Here is a 16,568-nt window from a genome sequence, read left to right on the forward strand (position 1 = left end):
TCAGACGCTCACTGCTGGTCCCCTTCAAGTGAACCCCACCCTGCTAATCGAAATTGTCCCTCTCAGATGCACCCCTGTGGGATATACTGCAATTGAGGTGTTTGAAATAATTTCTCAATCCAAGTGTTGATCCTCTTTACCGAGTGATTCTTCACCGAGTGATTCAGCGCACTAACATAGTCCACCCCCCCCCCCCTTTTCTGCGGCCTAGGAAACAACTGAGACCCCCTAAGGTGCAGTCTGGGTTTTATATTTTGTTAACCTGCTTGCTACTGCGATTATCCCTTCCACCAGGACCCCCTTGCCCAATTAAACCCAATTGTTGCTACCCGCATGTCAGATAATGACTGAGGGTGGTGGGGCGTGCCTATCGAGTACCTCTCCTTCCCCACTCTGGACGGAAAAAACCCCATCTTTGGGGTCCCTGTAGTTGCTGTGACCGGGGGTATTCTGGTACTAGACGTGTACACCCAACCTACGCGCCTACGTTGCTGCGCTCGATAAGACGCGGTGCTCTTGACGCTGCCACCCATTGTCATATCAACTGAAACTGCTACCGGGTAACCACAGGCCCCCAAAAGCCTCCCACTGGCGTATCGTGAAGTCCGCTAACCACCCACACCTGGCCACTACGCTCTGGGAAATGTTAAGTGTATGTCTACTTCTTTACTATGGAAGTCTCCACTTCCCGACAAGGGGTGCTGAGGTGTTGCATAGGCCTATTATTCCTGGGATTGCCCAGGCTAGCGATGCACACCCTTGTGGACTACCACATACCTATCGTTGGCCCTACCAATTGGTAACCTATGAATATACCATGCTGACCCTGGTGGCCCTGCGAGCACAGGCGCCGTTACTGTAGAAATACAATTTCCTGGTAAGGAAAATACTGCCATTTTGTGTGAAGCAACATCCCGCTATATTACTGCGGCCAGCCCAATCTAGGGTTAACACACCAAAAAACAATCAACCCAGTGTTGGCACCTCCTGCGTCCTTGATCGCTCGCCCATCACACTTGACGTTGTTGCTTGCCATCCTCTACCTGACGTACGCATCCCTTCGGCTGTCCACCTGTTGCAGCTGTTGTGGTGTGGAGCACTTCACAGATATCCACCATGGACCCGGCCATACATAAATGGAAAAGATAAACACAAACCATTAGTGTTTCTGGCTTTCTGGCGATAACTGCAGTACACGTGCTTGTCTTACATTGCCATCACATGCTACGTTTTAGATAAGATTAGCGCCAGATTAATCCCCATTAACACTTCCAACTGTAAGTGTTTAGCATAGCCTCAGTTTGTGTCCCATGTGCCGTGTTTGGATAGTGTTACGGAGAGAGTGCCCTGTAGAATGACCTTCATTAAAGAATAGTACCCCGTGTGCCGTGCAGTGACACAAGGACGATACACAGTGTGAAGTGCAGTGCCACGGCACATTGTCATTGTTACTAAAAATTCTGCTGTAGACCAGGACATCACCTCCTATTCCTGGTTTTCTACCCACGTCTTTAGGCAATGGGGCTTTGCGGGGGGCGGCCGACCGGAGGGAGGCTCGCCCCCCCGGGGAGTTTGGGGCCCCGGGAGGAAGGGTGGGGGGAAGTTTTAGGACGGACACAGGAAGTGCGTTGGGCTGGTTGGGCTAGTTGGTGGGTTTTGGCTCCTTTTGGGCTTGGGGGGATAAATGCAGCCATTTTGGGTCACTGTGCACCATTTCGTGGGACAGTGACCCAGCAGCCGGGGGGCATAATTGGAGCGTTGTGCACTTTGAGGCTGTAAGGGTAGGGGCGGCGTTTTTGTGGTAGCGGTAGTGTTGGGGGTGTTAGCTTACTGTTTTCGGGCCGAGATAAGTGGTGCGCCAGGCGGGGGTTGATCGACGACTGTGCGGCGGCAGGCAGAAGGCGGAGTGTTACCTGTGACGATGTCGGCGGAGGCGATGGCGGATCCCCGGGTCCGTGAGGCGTTGCGGCTTCTGGGCGAGGCCGGCAGGACTGATCTCCTGCGCAGTGATGTCCGGGTAAGGCCACCGCGGCGCGCTGCAGATGGCGCCGCGGCGGCAGTGGCAGCTTGCGAGCCTCCGCGTTCGCGGGTGCATAAGGGGGAGGGGCGGGAGCTGTGAGAGGAGCGGCGCGAGTTGGCGGTCAGCGGGCGGCTGGGGTGCCGAAGAGGGGAGGGGGGCCGGGCGCGAGGCGCGGCGGCCGGAAGAAGGCCCCGCTAGTGTTTGTTGAGGGTACGGGGGGTCTGGGGGGTGGGGGGAAGCGGGGGGTGTCTGGGGGGGCGACGGGGAGCGCAGTGGGGGGGAAGGTCCCTGACGGGGGAGAGGGGAATGGAAGGGACACAGAAGTGGCGAGGAGGAGCAGCAGGCTGGGGCGGCGGGGGGGGGAAGGGGGGCGGGCTACGGGAGAAAGCGGAGGGGTGGTGTCCGGGGGTGGAGAGGATGCCGGGGGGGCGGGGAGAGGGCAGGAAGGGGAGGAGGGAGGGGTGCCTGGGAGGGTGGCCAGAGGCGCGATTGAAGAGGAGGGGACAGGGGGGCAGGGAGAGGCGGGGGGAATCGCCGCTATTGATTGAGGGATCGGAGGAGGGGGAGGGGGCGGGGGAAGGGGGTGGGAGCGAGCTGGATTGGGGGTCTTCGGCAGACGAGGTCGTAGTGGCTCCCAGTAGGAGGGGATCGCTGCGGGGCGGGGGGAGGGGTGTGGGGCAGAGAGGGGGTGCGAGGGGAGGGGGTGGGGGGCGGAGCTGGGGTTTGGGGATGCCACGGGGGCCGGGGGCGGACGGAGGATGGGGGAGGGTGCGGGGGGGTTCCGGGGGGGGGCCACGGGGTAGGGGGGGTTGGGGGGGCTGGCGGGGGGGACGCTGGGATGTGGGGAGTGTGGGGGTGCAGGGGGGCGTGTGGAACAGTCGGGGTGAGGCGGGGAGCTGGGGGTGGGGGGGGCGGCCAGCGAGGCGAGGAGGACATTCTGCGGCAGGGGGGAGAGGTGGGTCAGGAGGGTGGGGAGGCGACGGAGATGGTCTTGCCTCGGCATGCTGGACTTCCCCGTTTTTCTCTTGGCAGGAGCAGTTGGGCAGGGGCTCGGGTGAGCAGCATGCGGCTCCACCCCGCCGAGTGGATGGGCCGGCTCTGCCTAGTACGGGCGGTCGCGCTCCAACGAGGGACCATGTGCGTACTGACGGCGGATGGCTGCGTCATAGGTCTCCAACGCCCCCTCCCGATGGGTCGATCCGGCCGCCGGGGGACGGGGATGGAGCAGCAATCTGGCAGGCTATTCTGATTACCAACCAGAGGGTAGGAGGAGAGAGAGTGTGGATTTAGGAACATTGATGACTGCGTGCAGGGATAAGGCAGGCCTGAGCAGGGTGTCCACAGGGAGGGTCTTGGCGGAAGGCGATGGAGGTGGAGAGATGGAGTCAGAAGAGGACGGGGAACTTCAGGAGTGCGGGGGGGAGGACAGTAATGATGTTGGCAGTGTTTTACAGATATGCCCCCGGCAATCGGTGCCGCGAGTGACGGCCCCCCCAGCGGAACTGGTTAGGCGGCGGGATCCGGTGAGGACGCCAGTCTTGACGCCAGGTAAGACCAGTGCAGGGTCGGGGAGTGGATTGGGCGTGCCTCATGGAGGCAAGGCGGGTGGGAGTGTGGATGGAGGTTGCCAAGTGTCAGTGGGGACGGATGCTGGGGGAGGGGATAAGGTGAGACTGGTGAAGGGCAGGTATGTGATGGACGCCGGGGTGTGTACGGAAGCGGAGGGCACAGAGGCGGTGAGTAGGGGGACGGGCGAGGCGGCGACGTCCGGTGGGTCGGCGGCGGCGGGCGCCGGGGCGAAAGAGAGCTGTGAGGTACCGGTCAAGAAGCTGTCGTATATGGGGGTAGCGAAGCCACTGGGGGTGCATTTGTCGCTGGCGACTAGGGAAAAGATCTGGAAGGGGGAGTATGTGGAGATTTTGAAATTGCTCCACAGGGAATTGATGGCCAAAGAAGGATCGAAGGAGGAAGAGCAAGAATTGGCTAGGCGTCCTAAGGTGCCGGTGAACATCGAAAATTGGTCGGCGGCTTTCCTGATATATGCAAGCGTGTACTGTGAGAAGTACCCCGACAGGGCGGTCGCGCTGTTCAAATACATGGATGTGGTGCGGCGGGCGCAAGTGACCTACGGGGGTAATGCTTGGTCGCATTACGATGAGGAGTTCCGGGCGCGTATGGCGTCGGACCCGGAGGCGAAGTGAGGGGAGTTGGATGCGGACCTGTACCAACAGACGATGAGTGGGGCGAAATTTGGCCGCACCATCTACACGGCCAGTGGATTGCCACTGGCTCCGCCCCCCTTTTCGGCCCGCCCCACCCGTGGGGGGTGGGGGCGGGGGGAGCCGGGAGCAGTCACAGCGTTGGGGCCTGCTGGGATTTCAACAGGGGTTCCTGTCTCCGGCAGGTGTGCCGTTTTCGGCACGAGTGCTCCGCATGCGGGAGACGCCCCCCAGAGGCTCGCTGTTGGGGGGTTGGGGGGGGCCCTGCACAGGGTCAGTACCCGGCTCCCGTGCCCGGCAGGGGGAGAGGAGGAGGCAGGGGGGGCGAGTACCCTGGGAAAAGGCTCATACACCGGTTAGGCTGGATCGACTGGAACCGTTTTTGGAGGCGTATCCGTGGGCGGACGATGCGACGGTGCTGCGTCGGGGTTTCAGGGAGGGTTTTCGGTTGGGGTACGAGGGTCCGCGGATCGCTCGATGGGCGGAGAACCTGAAGTCCGTGAACGCGCACAAGGGTATCGTCCGGGAGAAGCTCTTTAAGGAAGTGAAGGAGGGGAGGATGGTGGGACCTTTCGAGGAGGCGCCGTTGCCGGATTTGATCATTTCACCCATTGGAGTGGTCCCGAAGAAAGAGGAAGGTCAATTCCGCCTGATTCAGCATCTCTCATGGCCAGAGGGCGCGTCGGTGAACGACTTTATATCGGCGGATTTGGCGTCGGTGTCATACTCGTCCGTGGACGTCGCGAGGAAGTTGGTGACGACGGCAGGTCGGGGGGCGCTCATGGCAAAATGCGATGTAAAGTCGGCGTTTCGGTTGCTGCCTGTTCACCCAGCAGATCATCAGTTGCTGGGGATTCAGCTTGACGGGCTCATTTTTGTAGATAGAGCGCTTCCTATGGGGTGCTCCGTGTCGTGTGCCTTGTTTGAGCGATTCAGCTCTTTCTTGCAGTGGGCTTTTTCCTGGCGCACAGGCTCTGAGGCGATAACGCATTACCTGGACGACTTCTTCCTGGTGGGTCGGCCCGGTTCGACGGACTGCCAGCGGCATCTGGACAGTTTTACGAACCTGAAGGGTTACCTGGGGGTTCCTTTGGCGCCAGAGAAGACGCAAGGGCCCAGCACGGTGCTGTCGTTCCTCGGGATAGAGCTCAACTCGGCGGCCATGGAAGCACGCCTACCGGAGGACAAGCGGACGGTGATGGTGGACTTGGTGAAGGGCATGTTGGCCAGGCGAAAGGTGTTGTTGCGAGAGGTGCAGGTGTTGCTGGGGCATTTGAACTTCGCGTGCCGCGTGGTGCGAGCGGGGCGGACCTTTTGTAGGCGGTTGGGGTTGGCCTTGTCCGGTTTGTCGCTGCCCCATCATCATGTGCGACTATCGGCGGGCGCGAGAGAAAATCTGAGCATGTGGTCGGCTTTTTTGGAGCGTTTTAACGGTGTGCCCATGGCGCCTCCGGAAGACTGGGAGTGGGACGTGACGATGTCGTCGGACGCAGCGGGAGTCGGAGGTTTTGGACTCTACTGGGCGGGCAGGTGGTGTGCGGAGCAATGGCCAGAGCGGTGGCAGGCAGGGGGTAGGAGCATTGCTTTCTTGGAACTGTTCCCGTTGGTGGTGGCTGTGACTGTGTGGGCGCGGGAGTTGGCGCACAGGCGCGTGTTGTTCAAGGTGGACAATATGTCGGTGGTGCAGGTGGTGAATCGACAGTCGACAAGGGAGCCCCAAGTGCTAAAGCTGATGCGCGTTTTCGTTTTGAGGTGTTTGGAACACGGCATCTTGTTCCGGGCTCAACATGTGCCGGGGGTGGACAATGACATTGCGGATGCTTTGTCTCGTTCACAGTGGCAGAGGTTCCATGGGCTAGCCACGGAGGCGGCGGCAGACAAGACGGAGGTGCCGGAGGAGATGTGGTTGGTGGGAGAGCGCGGGTCGTTCAGTTGGTGAGGTCGTCCCTGGCAGCGTCCACGTGGAGGAGTTACGAGCAGGCCTGGCTGGAGTTTCTGCGTTTTGGAGCGGTAAGGCTGCGGGGCAAGTGGCGTCGGGAGGAGCATGTGGTGCGATTCATGCTGGGGTTAATGGACAAAGGTCTGGCGAGAGTGACGATTGCGGGAAAACAGGCAGGTTTGGCTTTTATGGGCAAGCTGTGGTGGGGGTATGCCCCCTCGGCGGGAGAATTGGGGGCGCGGCTTCTGGAGGGTTGGGAGAGGGAGAGAGGGGCTCGGGTGCGGCGGAGACGACCGATTACGGAGGCAATGTTGGAAGACCTGGTGGGCTGTTTACCGGTGGTGTGCAGGGATCGGGCGGAGGCGGTGCGGTTTTCCACATTGATGTCGTGGATGTATTTTGGAGCCTTTTGGGTGTCGGAGTTGGTGGGTTTGAAGGGACGGCAGGGTCTGACGAGGGGGGAAGTGCAGTGTCCATATACGTGGTGGGCCATTCTTTTGTAAAGAGAGCGGAGAGGGCCGAGTGGGAAAAATGCAGGAACCTTAATCTGGAATTGGATGAGCAGTTATTTAGGTGTCATTGGAGGGGAAAAGGGGGCATGCGTTGGCACGAGTTGGTGCCGGTTCTGAACAAAGTTGTGCGGGGGGGGGGTGCCCAGATGTGGTGGTCATTCACCTGGGGGAAAACAATTTGGTGCAATGTAAGGGACTGGCACTGGTGAAACAAATGAGGAGGGATTTACTGGAGATCAAGAGGCAGTGGGCGGGGTGTTACGTCATCTGGTCAGACTTTATACCCAGGAGATGTTGGAGGGGGGCGGAGAGACCAGGGGCTATTGACAGGACTAGGAGGAAGATTAACAGGGAGTGCAGGGTCGGGGAGTGGCTTGGGCGTGCCTCATGGAGGCAAGGCGGGTGGGAGTGTGGATGGAGGTTGCCAAGTGTCAGTGGGGACGGATCCTGGGGGAGGGGATAAGGTGAGACTGGTGAAGGGCAGGTATGTGATGGACGCCGGGGTGTGTACGGAAGCGGAGGGCACAGAGGCGGTGAGTACGGGGACGGGCGAGGCGGCGACGTCCGGTGGGTCGGCGGCGGCAGGCGCCGGGGCGAAAGAGAGCTGTGAGGTACCGGTCAAGAAGCTGTCGTATATGGGGGTAGCGAAGCCACTGGGGGTGCATTTGTCGCTGGCGACTAGGGAAAAGATCTGGAAGGGGGAGTATGTGGAGATTTTGAAATTGCTCCACAGGGAATTGATGGCCAAAGAAGGATCGAAGGAGGAAGAGCAAGAATTGGCTAGGCGTCCTAAGGTGCCGGTGACCATCGAAAATTGGTCGGCGGCTTTCCTGATATATGCAAGCGTGTACTGTGAGAAGTACCCCGACAGGGCGGTCGCGCTGTTCAAATACATGGATGTGGTGCGGCGGGCGCAAGTGACCTACGGGGGTAATGCTTGGTCGCATTACGATGAGGAGTTCCGGGCGCGTATGGCGTCGGACCCGGAGGCGAAGTGAGGGGAGTTGGATGCGGACCTGTACCAACAGACGATGAGTGGGGCGAAATTTGGCCGCACCATCTACACGGCCAGTGGATTGCCACTGGCTCCGCCCCCCTTTTCGGCCCGCCCCACCCGTGGGGGGTGGGGGCGGGGGGAGCCGGGAGCAGTCACAGCGTTGGGGCCTGCTGGGATTTCAACAGGGGTTCCTGTCTCCGGCAGGTGTGCCGTTTTCGGCACGAGTGCTCCGCATGCGGGAGACGCCCCCCAGAGGCTCGCTGTTGGGGGGTTGGGGGGGGCCCTGCACAGGGTCAGTACCCGGCTCCCGTGCCCGGCAGGGGGAGAGGAGGAGGCAGGGGGGGCGAGTACCCTGGGAAAAGGCTCATACACCGGTTAGGCTGGATCGACTGGAACCGTTTTTGGAGGCGTATCCGCGGGCGGACGATGCGACGGTGCTGCGTCGGGGTTTCAGGGAGGGTTTTCGGTTGGGGTACGAGGGTCCGCGGATCGCTCGATGGGGGAGAACCTGAAGTCCGTGAGCGCGCACAAGGGTATCGTCCGGGAGAAGCTCTTTAAGGAAGTGAAGGAGGGGAGGATGGTGGGACCTTTCGAGGAGGCGCCGTTGCCGGATATGATCATTTCACCCATTGGAGTGGTCCCGAAGAAAGAGGAAGGTCAATTCCGCCTGATTCAGCATCTCTCATGGCCGGAGGGCGCGTCGGTGAACGACTTTATATCAGCGGATTTGGCGTCGGTGTCATACTCGTCCGTGGACGTCGCGAGGAAGTTGGTGACGACGGCAGGTCGGGGGGCGCTCATGGCAAAATGCGATGTAAAGTCGGCGTTTCGGTTGCTGCCTGTTCACCCAGCAGATCATCAGTTGCTGGGGATTCAGCTTGACGGGCTCATTTTTGTAGATAGAGCGCTTCCTATGGGGTGCTCCGTGTCGTGTGCCTTGTTTGAGCGATTCAGCTCTTTCTTGCAGTGGGCTTTTTCCTGGCGCACAGGCTCTGAGGCGATAACGCATTACCTGGACGACTTCTTCCTGGTGGGTCGGCCCGGTTCGACGGACTGCCAGCGGCATCTGGACAGTTTTACGGACCTGATGGGTTACCTGGGGGTTCCTTTGGCGCCAGAGAAGACGCAAGGGCCCAGCACGGTGCTGTCGTTCCTCGGGATAGAGCTCAACTCGGCGGCCATGGAAGCACGCCTACCGGAGGACAAGCGGACGGTGATGGTGGACTTGGTGAAGGGCATGTTGGCCAGGCGAAAGGTGTTGTTGCGAGAGGTGCAGGTGTTGCTGGGGCATTTGAACTTCGCGTGCCGCGTGGTGCGAGCGGGGCGGACCTTTTGTAGGCGGTTGGGGTTGGCCTTGTCCGGTTTGTCGCTGCCCCATCATCATGTGCGACTATCGGCGGGCGCGAGAGAAGATCTGAGCATGTGGTCGGCTTTTTTGGAGCGTTTTAACGGTGTGCCCATGGCGCCTCCGGAAGACTGGGAGGGGAACGTGACGATGTCGTCGGACGCAGCGGGAGTCGGAGGTTTTGGACTCTACTGGGCGGGCAGGTGGTGTGCGGAGCAATGGCCAGAGCGGTGGCAGGCAGGGGGTAGGAGCATTGCTTTCTTGGAACTGTTCCCGTTGGTGGTGGCTGTGACTGTGTGGGCGCGGGAGTTGGCGCACAGGCGCGTGTTGTTCAAGGTGGACAATATGTCGGTGGTGCAGGTGGTGAATCGACAGTCGACAAGGGAGCCCCAAGTGCTAAAGCTGATGCGCGTTTTCGTTTTGAGGTGTTTGGAACACGACATCTTGTTCCGGGCTCAACATGTGCCGGGGGTGGACAATGACATTGCGGATGCTTTGTCTCGTTCACAGTGGCAGAGGTTCCATGGGCTAGCCACGGAGGCGGCGGCAGACAAGACGGAGGTGCCGGAGGAGATGTGGTTGGTGGGAGAGCGCGGGTAGTTCAGTTGGTGAGGTCGTCCCTGGCAGCGTCCACGTGGAGGAGTTACGAGCAGGCCTGGCTGGAGTTTCTGCGTTTTGGAGCGGTAAGGCTGCGGGGCAAGTGGCGTCGGGAGGAGCAGGTGGTGCGATTCATGCTGGGGTTAATGGACAAAGGTCTGGCGAGAGTGACGATTGCGGGAAAACTGGCAGGTTTGGCTTTTATGGGCAAGCTGTGGTGGGGGTATGCCCCCTCGGCGGGAGAATTGGGGGCGCGGCTTCTGGAGGGTTGGGAGAGGGAGAGAGGGGCTCGGGTGCGGCGGAGACGACCGATTACGGAGGCAATGTTGGAAGACCTGGTGGGCTGTTTACCGGTGGTGTGCAGGGATCGGGCGGAGGCGGTGCGGTTTTCCACATTGATGTCGTGGATGTATTTTGGAGCCTTTTGGGTGTCGGAGTTGGTGGGTTTGAAGGGACGGCAGGGTCTGACGTGGGGGGAAGTGCAGTGTCCATATACGTGGTGGGCCATTCTTTTGTAAAGAGAGCGGAGAGGGCCGAGTGGGAAAAATGCAGGAACCTTAATCTGAAATTGGATGAGCAGTTATTTAGGTGTCATTGGAGGGGAAAAGGGGGCATGCGTTGGCACGAGTTGGTGCCGGTTCTGAACAAAGTTGTGCGGGGGGGTGCCCAGATGTGGTGGTCATTCACCTGGGGGAAAACAATTTGGTGCAATGTAAGGGACTGGCACTGGTGAAACAAATGAGGAGGGATTTACTGGAGATCAAGAGGCAGTGGGCGGGGTGTTACGTCATATGGTCAGACTTTATACCCAGGAGATGTTGGAGGGGGGCGGAGAGACCAGGGGCTATTGACAGGACTAGGAGGAAGATTAACAGGGAGATGCGGGCCTGGGTAGAATGGAGCACCCGGAACTGAAGTATGGGGTGGTCTATTTTTTCATGGAGGATGGGGTGCATTTGTCCAGATATGGGATGGAGCTCTATATTGTACAGCTGAAGGAGGCGCTAGACCGGGCAATAGGGGTGCACAGGTATCCGAAGGTGCAGGGGTCCTAGGGGGGGGTCGAAAGCAGTAAGGGGGCTTTCGAGTGGCGCTTTTCCCTAGTGAAATGGGGGGGTAGGATAGGAGGAAGGAGTTTTACTGGCTGAGGGGGAGGGAGTGTACATATGGCAGATGTTTAAACAGTTGAGGCAGGCGTTTGGGTAACTGATAATGATGTTTATGCTGTTGGCAGGGAACTGTTTAGGGGTGAGGGTGGGGGGTTTGGTCAGGTATATGTATATTTAGTTAGGCCTAGTTTTGTACGGCAAAGGCCAAGGTTGGGGTACGTTTTCAGGATGCACCTGTTCCCAATAAAAGCGGCCTTTATCACACCTTACATCTGTCTCTGGTCGGTTTCTTCCCCTCCCCGTCTCCCGATGGGCCCCAATGGGGCTTTGCGGGGGGCGGCCGACCGGAGGGAGGCTCGCCCCCCCGGGGAGGTTGGGGCCCCGGGAGGAAGGGTGGGGGGAAGTTTTAGGACGGACACAGGAAGTGCGTTGGGCTGGTTGGGCTAGTTGGTGGGTTTTGGCTCCTTTTGGGCTTGGGGGGATAAATGCGGCCATTTTGGGTCACTGTGCACCATTTCGTGGGACAGTGACCCAGCAGCCGGGGGGCATAATTGGAGCGTTGTCCCACCCGCCCTCCCTTAGGTCAAGTTTTGTTTGGGGGAGGTAGTGGGGATTAGGTCAGGGGTTTCATGGTTTTCTGGGTTGGGAAAGGGGTTTTTTGTTGGTCGCAGGTGCTTTCTGTGTTAGGGTTGGGAAGTGTTGTCGCTGGGGGCAGGTGCTGGAAAGTTTATGTCGGAGGGTGCTTTTCCCTTGTAAAATGGGGGGTAGGATAGGAGGAAGGAGTTTTACTGGCTGAGGGGGAGGGAGTGTACATATGGCAGATGTTTAAACAGTTGAGGCAGGCGTTTGGGTAACTGATAATGATGTTTATGCTGTTGGCGGGGAACTGTTTAGGGGTGGGGGTGGGGGGTTTGGTCAGGTATATGTATATTTAGTTAGGCCTAGTTTTGTACGGCAAAGGCCAAGGTTGGGGTACGTTTTCAGGATGCACCTGTTCCCAATAAAAGCGGCCTTTATCACACCTTACATCTGTCTCCGGTCGGTTTCTTCCCCTCCCCGTCTCCCGATGGGCCCCAATAGGATCCAAGTTTGAAAGGGACAGTCTGTTTGCCAGTGCAGCATCAAAGTCTAAACGTACATGCTGTCCAACATCTTCGTATTGCAATTTATAGCCCAGCGCCAATGGCTTGGTAGAGTGGGCAAATCGTTTTTTTAAAGAAGACATCCAAGAGGCCATCTCGTCAGGTTTTGATGATAAGGTGTATATCAAAGAAAGGATCTGTGAGTACCATTCAATGCCACATTCAACTACAACTGTTGCGCCTTTCTCCTTATTGAGGGGAAGGAACCACAAGTTCAAATTGGTTCCTAACTGGTTGAAAGAAATGTTAACGTTGATGAGTGTGTCTCGCCCTCTTCAGATGTGGTTGCAAAGGTCCTACTTAAACAAAGTAAACAAAAAGAGTAAACGAAGTACCAAATGTATGGGATTTACAACTTGTGAATGGGTTTCGTTAAAAAAAAGCCTTACATGCTTAGAAAAGGTCATTTTAAATGCTCCCAACCAGTGAAAGTAAGCGAAGTAAGCACAAACTCAGTTGTGTTGCATCAAAAAGGCTGGTGGAATAATAATTGTTTTGTTTCTATTTTTGAAAATGAGGTTGAAATTTACAATCAAATGATGCCTTTGATTGTATGTTATCTTCACTCACGATGTAATCTGCATGTGGGGATGTTGTACCTGAGAATGCTGTTGACAATATTTGTGCATAACAATGTTCATGAAACACCAGTCTTGAATGAGGTGGGAAGCTCTGATGTACATTAACCTTCTGGGACTTGTGGGCCCAGACATGTTTTTGTACGTGTACTCCTTTTAATGTTTTAATGTAAAACTGCTAGTTCTGTTATGATTATGAATGGTCATAACAGTTTGTTTTACGTTTTTTGGATGGGGAAAAAATAATGCAGTAATATGTGTTGGATTACTGGTGTTCTATGTAAAGTGTTTCATTTCATTATTTGTTCTAGCATTACTTGTTTGGTTTTCGTATTTTTCGAAGAACACTTTTAAGATGTTATGTTCCATTACTGGCAGAGCACTGGCGGAACTTGAGGTGTTCAGTTGCCTGTCGTCCGGTTGCATATGGATCAAACCTTATTTATTTCCTCTCACCATCTTGTCGAACTCTTCTTTACCCCCACTATGGCCGCCCAGAGTCCCGCTGTGCCCTTGTTTACGTCCGTGTGTACTCTGAGCTCAGTTCCTCAGTCCACCTGTTGTTGGGGCCGCGGCCCAGGGCCTGGCTGCCCGAGGAGCCCGCGTCTCTCTCCTTGTCCAGCGGCCCACGGACAGCCTCTCCCCCGCCTGGATTGAGACGTCTACCGGCGTCTGGACAGGTTCTTGGCAGCGCGCGCCTGGCACTCACCCATTCATTATCGGAGCCGCTTTTTAATCACTGCCCCCGAGGAGCTGTCGCGGTGATGGATGGGGGCCGCCTCGGCCCTGTCCCCTCAATCCGTTTCTATTAAATAAACCAACAAGACGGATTTTGTGTGACTGGAGATGGAAGGACATCGTTTCAACAAAACCGGCCGCCCCCGACGAGATCTGCTCCCCGGGAGCAAGAAATCACTTGTCTGTGCATGTGTGTAGGTATGCGTGAAATGACTGTGCGTGTGTGTATGTAGCTGTGACATCACTGCCTGTACATATGTGCATTTAGGTGTGAAATCACTATCTAGGTGTGAGATTACAGCCTAGTATACATGCATATTTGTCTGTGTGAAATCAGTGTGCATGTACGCCTGAAATCAGTGTCTGTGCATATGTGTAGGTAGGTGTGAAATCAATGCCTGTACATGTATGCTTTATGTGGGTGATAGATCACTGCATGTGCGTAATCTGTGTCAAATTACTGCCTATACATACATCACTGCATGTGTGAAATGAGTGTACATATAGGTAGGACTTTATGATGGAAAAACTGGGGGCTCTCGGTAAGGGGCGTGGCCAATGTAATTAAGGGCTTGGCTTAAAACATGTAAACTAAATATCTGCGCTTAGCACAGTGTGCCGCCCGACTTGAATTTTGCCATTTCTGTCATTACATCCAGGTATTTGATACAGCAAGTAACATCACACCTACAAGAAGTCAGGTATATTGGCTTTGTCGATGGATGTTAGTTTCATAAGATAAATAAGCAGCAACTATGACAAGTATTTAATATTGAAAAAGCTTCCACTTAAAGCCCGGGTGACATCACGACAATGTTGCTGCTCCGGAGTTTCAAAAAGAGAAGGGAAATCCAGAGAAAACGACTCTCTTTGAAGGATTTCCTTCCCTAACAGTGCTCACCTGGCATGACGTCATGCCATAACTTTAATACTAGTGAGATGTGTGAGCACGCGCACATTGATGTGCATGCTGTCACTGTAGTCTGAAAAAAAGGGAGAGCCCCATAGAGACCTGTTTCAAGGCCCCCTTTAAAAAACTGCTGGTGCTCAGCACCGGTGAGACCCAGCCCACTTAAGCAGGGCTTTAAGTGGGATGGAAAAACTGTGGGGTCTCTCAAAGGGGCGTGGCCAAAGTAATTAAGGGCATGGATTAAAACACTTAAGCTAAAAATCTGTGCTCAGCATAGTGTGCCGCCCGACTTGTATTTTGCTGTTTCTGTCATTGCATCCAGATATATGATAAAGCAGGTAACATCATACTTACAAAATTCAGGATTGTTGGCTTTCTCAATGGTTGTTAGTTGCATAAGATAAATAAGCAGCAACTATGGGTTGTATATAATATTGAAAAAGCTTCCACTTAAAGCCCTGCTGACACCACAACGATGTTGTTGCTTCTGAGTTTAAAAAAGAGAAGGGAAATCCAGAGAGAAAATGATTCTCTTTAAAGGATTTCCCTTCCCCTACAACGCTCACCTGCCATGACGTCATGTCGTAACTTCTCCACTAGTGAGAAGTGAGCAGTGTGTGCAGCGCACATTGATGTGCCAGCTGTCACTGCAGTGCTGAAAAAAATGGACTGTCTGCGCCAGGGCACAAAATAGAGCCCGATAGAGACCCGTTTTGAGGCCCCCTTAAAAACACTGCCCGTGCTTAGCACCGGTGAGACCTGCTCCACTTAAAGCCCTGCCTCCTCCTCTTCCTCCTTCTCCCATTCCTACTCCTCCTCTCCTATTTCGTCTCCTCCTCCTACTCTTCCTCTTCCTATTCCTTCTCCTCCTCCTATTCCTCCTCCTCCTTCCCTAAGGAGGGTAGACGCAGCCACATCTGCACAGTGGCATAACGAAACTTGAACCCCCCCCTGCAAAGTACATCGAGGGTCCCCTCCCCCTTGATCCAGTCAGGAGCTGATGGCAGGGTCCCGCCACCTTTGCACAGTTTACTGCGCTGAGGGGGCCCCCTGGAGCTTGCCCCCCTGCAGGGCGGAGGCTGCGGAGGTTACTGTTAAGCCATTGATAGCGCCTCTTTTACCAGCAAAGGTGTTGTAGCACTTTGCATCACACACACACACACACACACACATTTAGAGACAATGAATTATACGTGTGTAAATCAGTGTACAGAAAATGTTATATAAGACAAAGGGGATTCCAAGGAGTAGGGTTCACATATCATTCATACTAGTAGGCCCTTTTTAAGTCTCGCCTACATAGCATGCATGCGCTGCATTGTCAAAAGACCTTTAGCATTCACTTTGGCTTTTCAGCCAAAAACGTGCACGCGTTCCTTTGCCTTCAATGGCAACGTGTGCTCGTTTGGCAATTTCCTTGGGGGAGCGAGCTTTGGCAAAATAGGTTTGCTCGCTCCCACAAAGGAAGCACAGGCCCCCTCCTCCCTCACCTCTCCCTGCTGCCTACTTTCAGCACGAGGTGCCTGCACTTGTTACATCTTATCAGAGACTAGCCAGAGAGACTCTATAGCGCCTGTGTCTCTCAAGTCACCGAGGCATGATTACCTTTATAATTTCTGTATCCCTTTTTGTCAACGAGCTGTTTACGCGACGGGCATTGGATATAGCTTTGTATTTTTTTCATTTTATAAAAATTTTGTCGATGCTGTCTCTAAAAGATTTCAAACGGCTTGTCTTCCTGTTTTCAAAGACTCCATTGGAGTATTCTCGTTTTCGGAGGTAGGGGCAACTCTCGGCTCAGCTGGAGTTTTAACTTAGAGGAAATATTGCCATGGGAGTCATTTGTCTCTGAGCGCGAGGCAAGGGGCTCGGAGTCGTGCATTCCTCAAGTCTGCCTAAAGCATGACTCACAGGCGCAGACGTGGTCTGAACTTTCCAAACAGCTCGCTATAACTGCTCTCTTAAAGCTGTACACTACAATAATCCAACAGCATAAATTGTCAGGAGGACTCAGACCAGCCTAAAATAAACCCAAGCTGTATCAATTATCCAGTTAATCGCGCTGGGACTAGGCAGGTTAATATTCAATTTAAAGTATGTAGCTTCGTTTTTCATACAGAACGTGTTGTGATAGAAGTTTTTCAAAAATAAAACATTTAAGGGCCATCAAATTTTCAATGGATTTCGTTTAACATCCCAACTATTTCCAAACACAAAATAAAGAGCAATAATAAAAATAGAACAATAATAATAGTAACATTAACAATTTTCGTTTCTTTATTTATTTATAGACCATGATTTACACAAAGAAATGGCTTCGTGGTGTTAGGACATCAAGTATTGTATTGTATTGTAATTGCATTTATATAGCGCTTACTACCCCTGACGAGGCGTCGAAGTGCTTTTTCGGCGGGTAGCACGCTACTCCGGGACCCACAGAGGATTAGTGTTGAATTAGTATA

The sequence above is a fragment of the Lissotriton helveticus genome, chromosome 3_2 (genome assembly GCF_964261635.1).
Source record: "Lissotriton helveticus chromosome 3_2, aLisHel1.1, whole genome shotgun sequence".
Classification (NCBI taxonomy): Eukaryota; Metazoa; Chordata; class Amphibia; order Caudata; family Salamandridae; genus Lissotriton; species Lissotriton helveticus.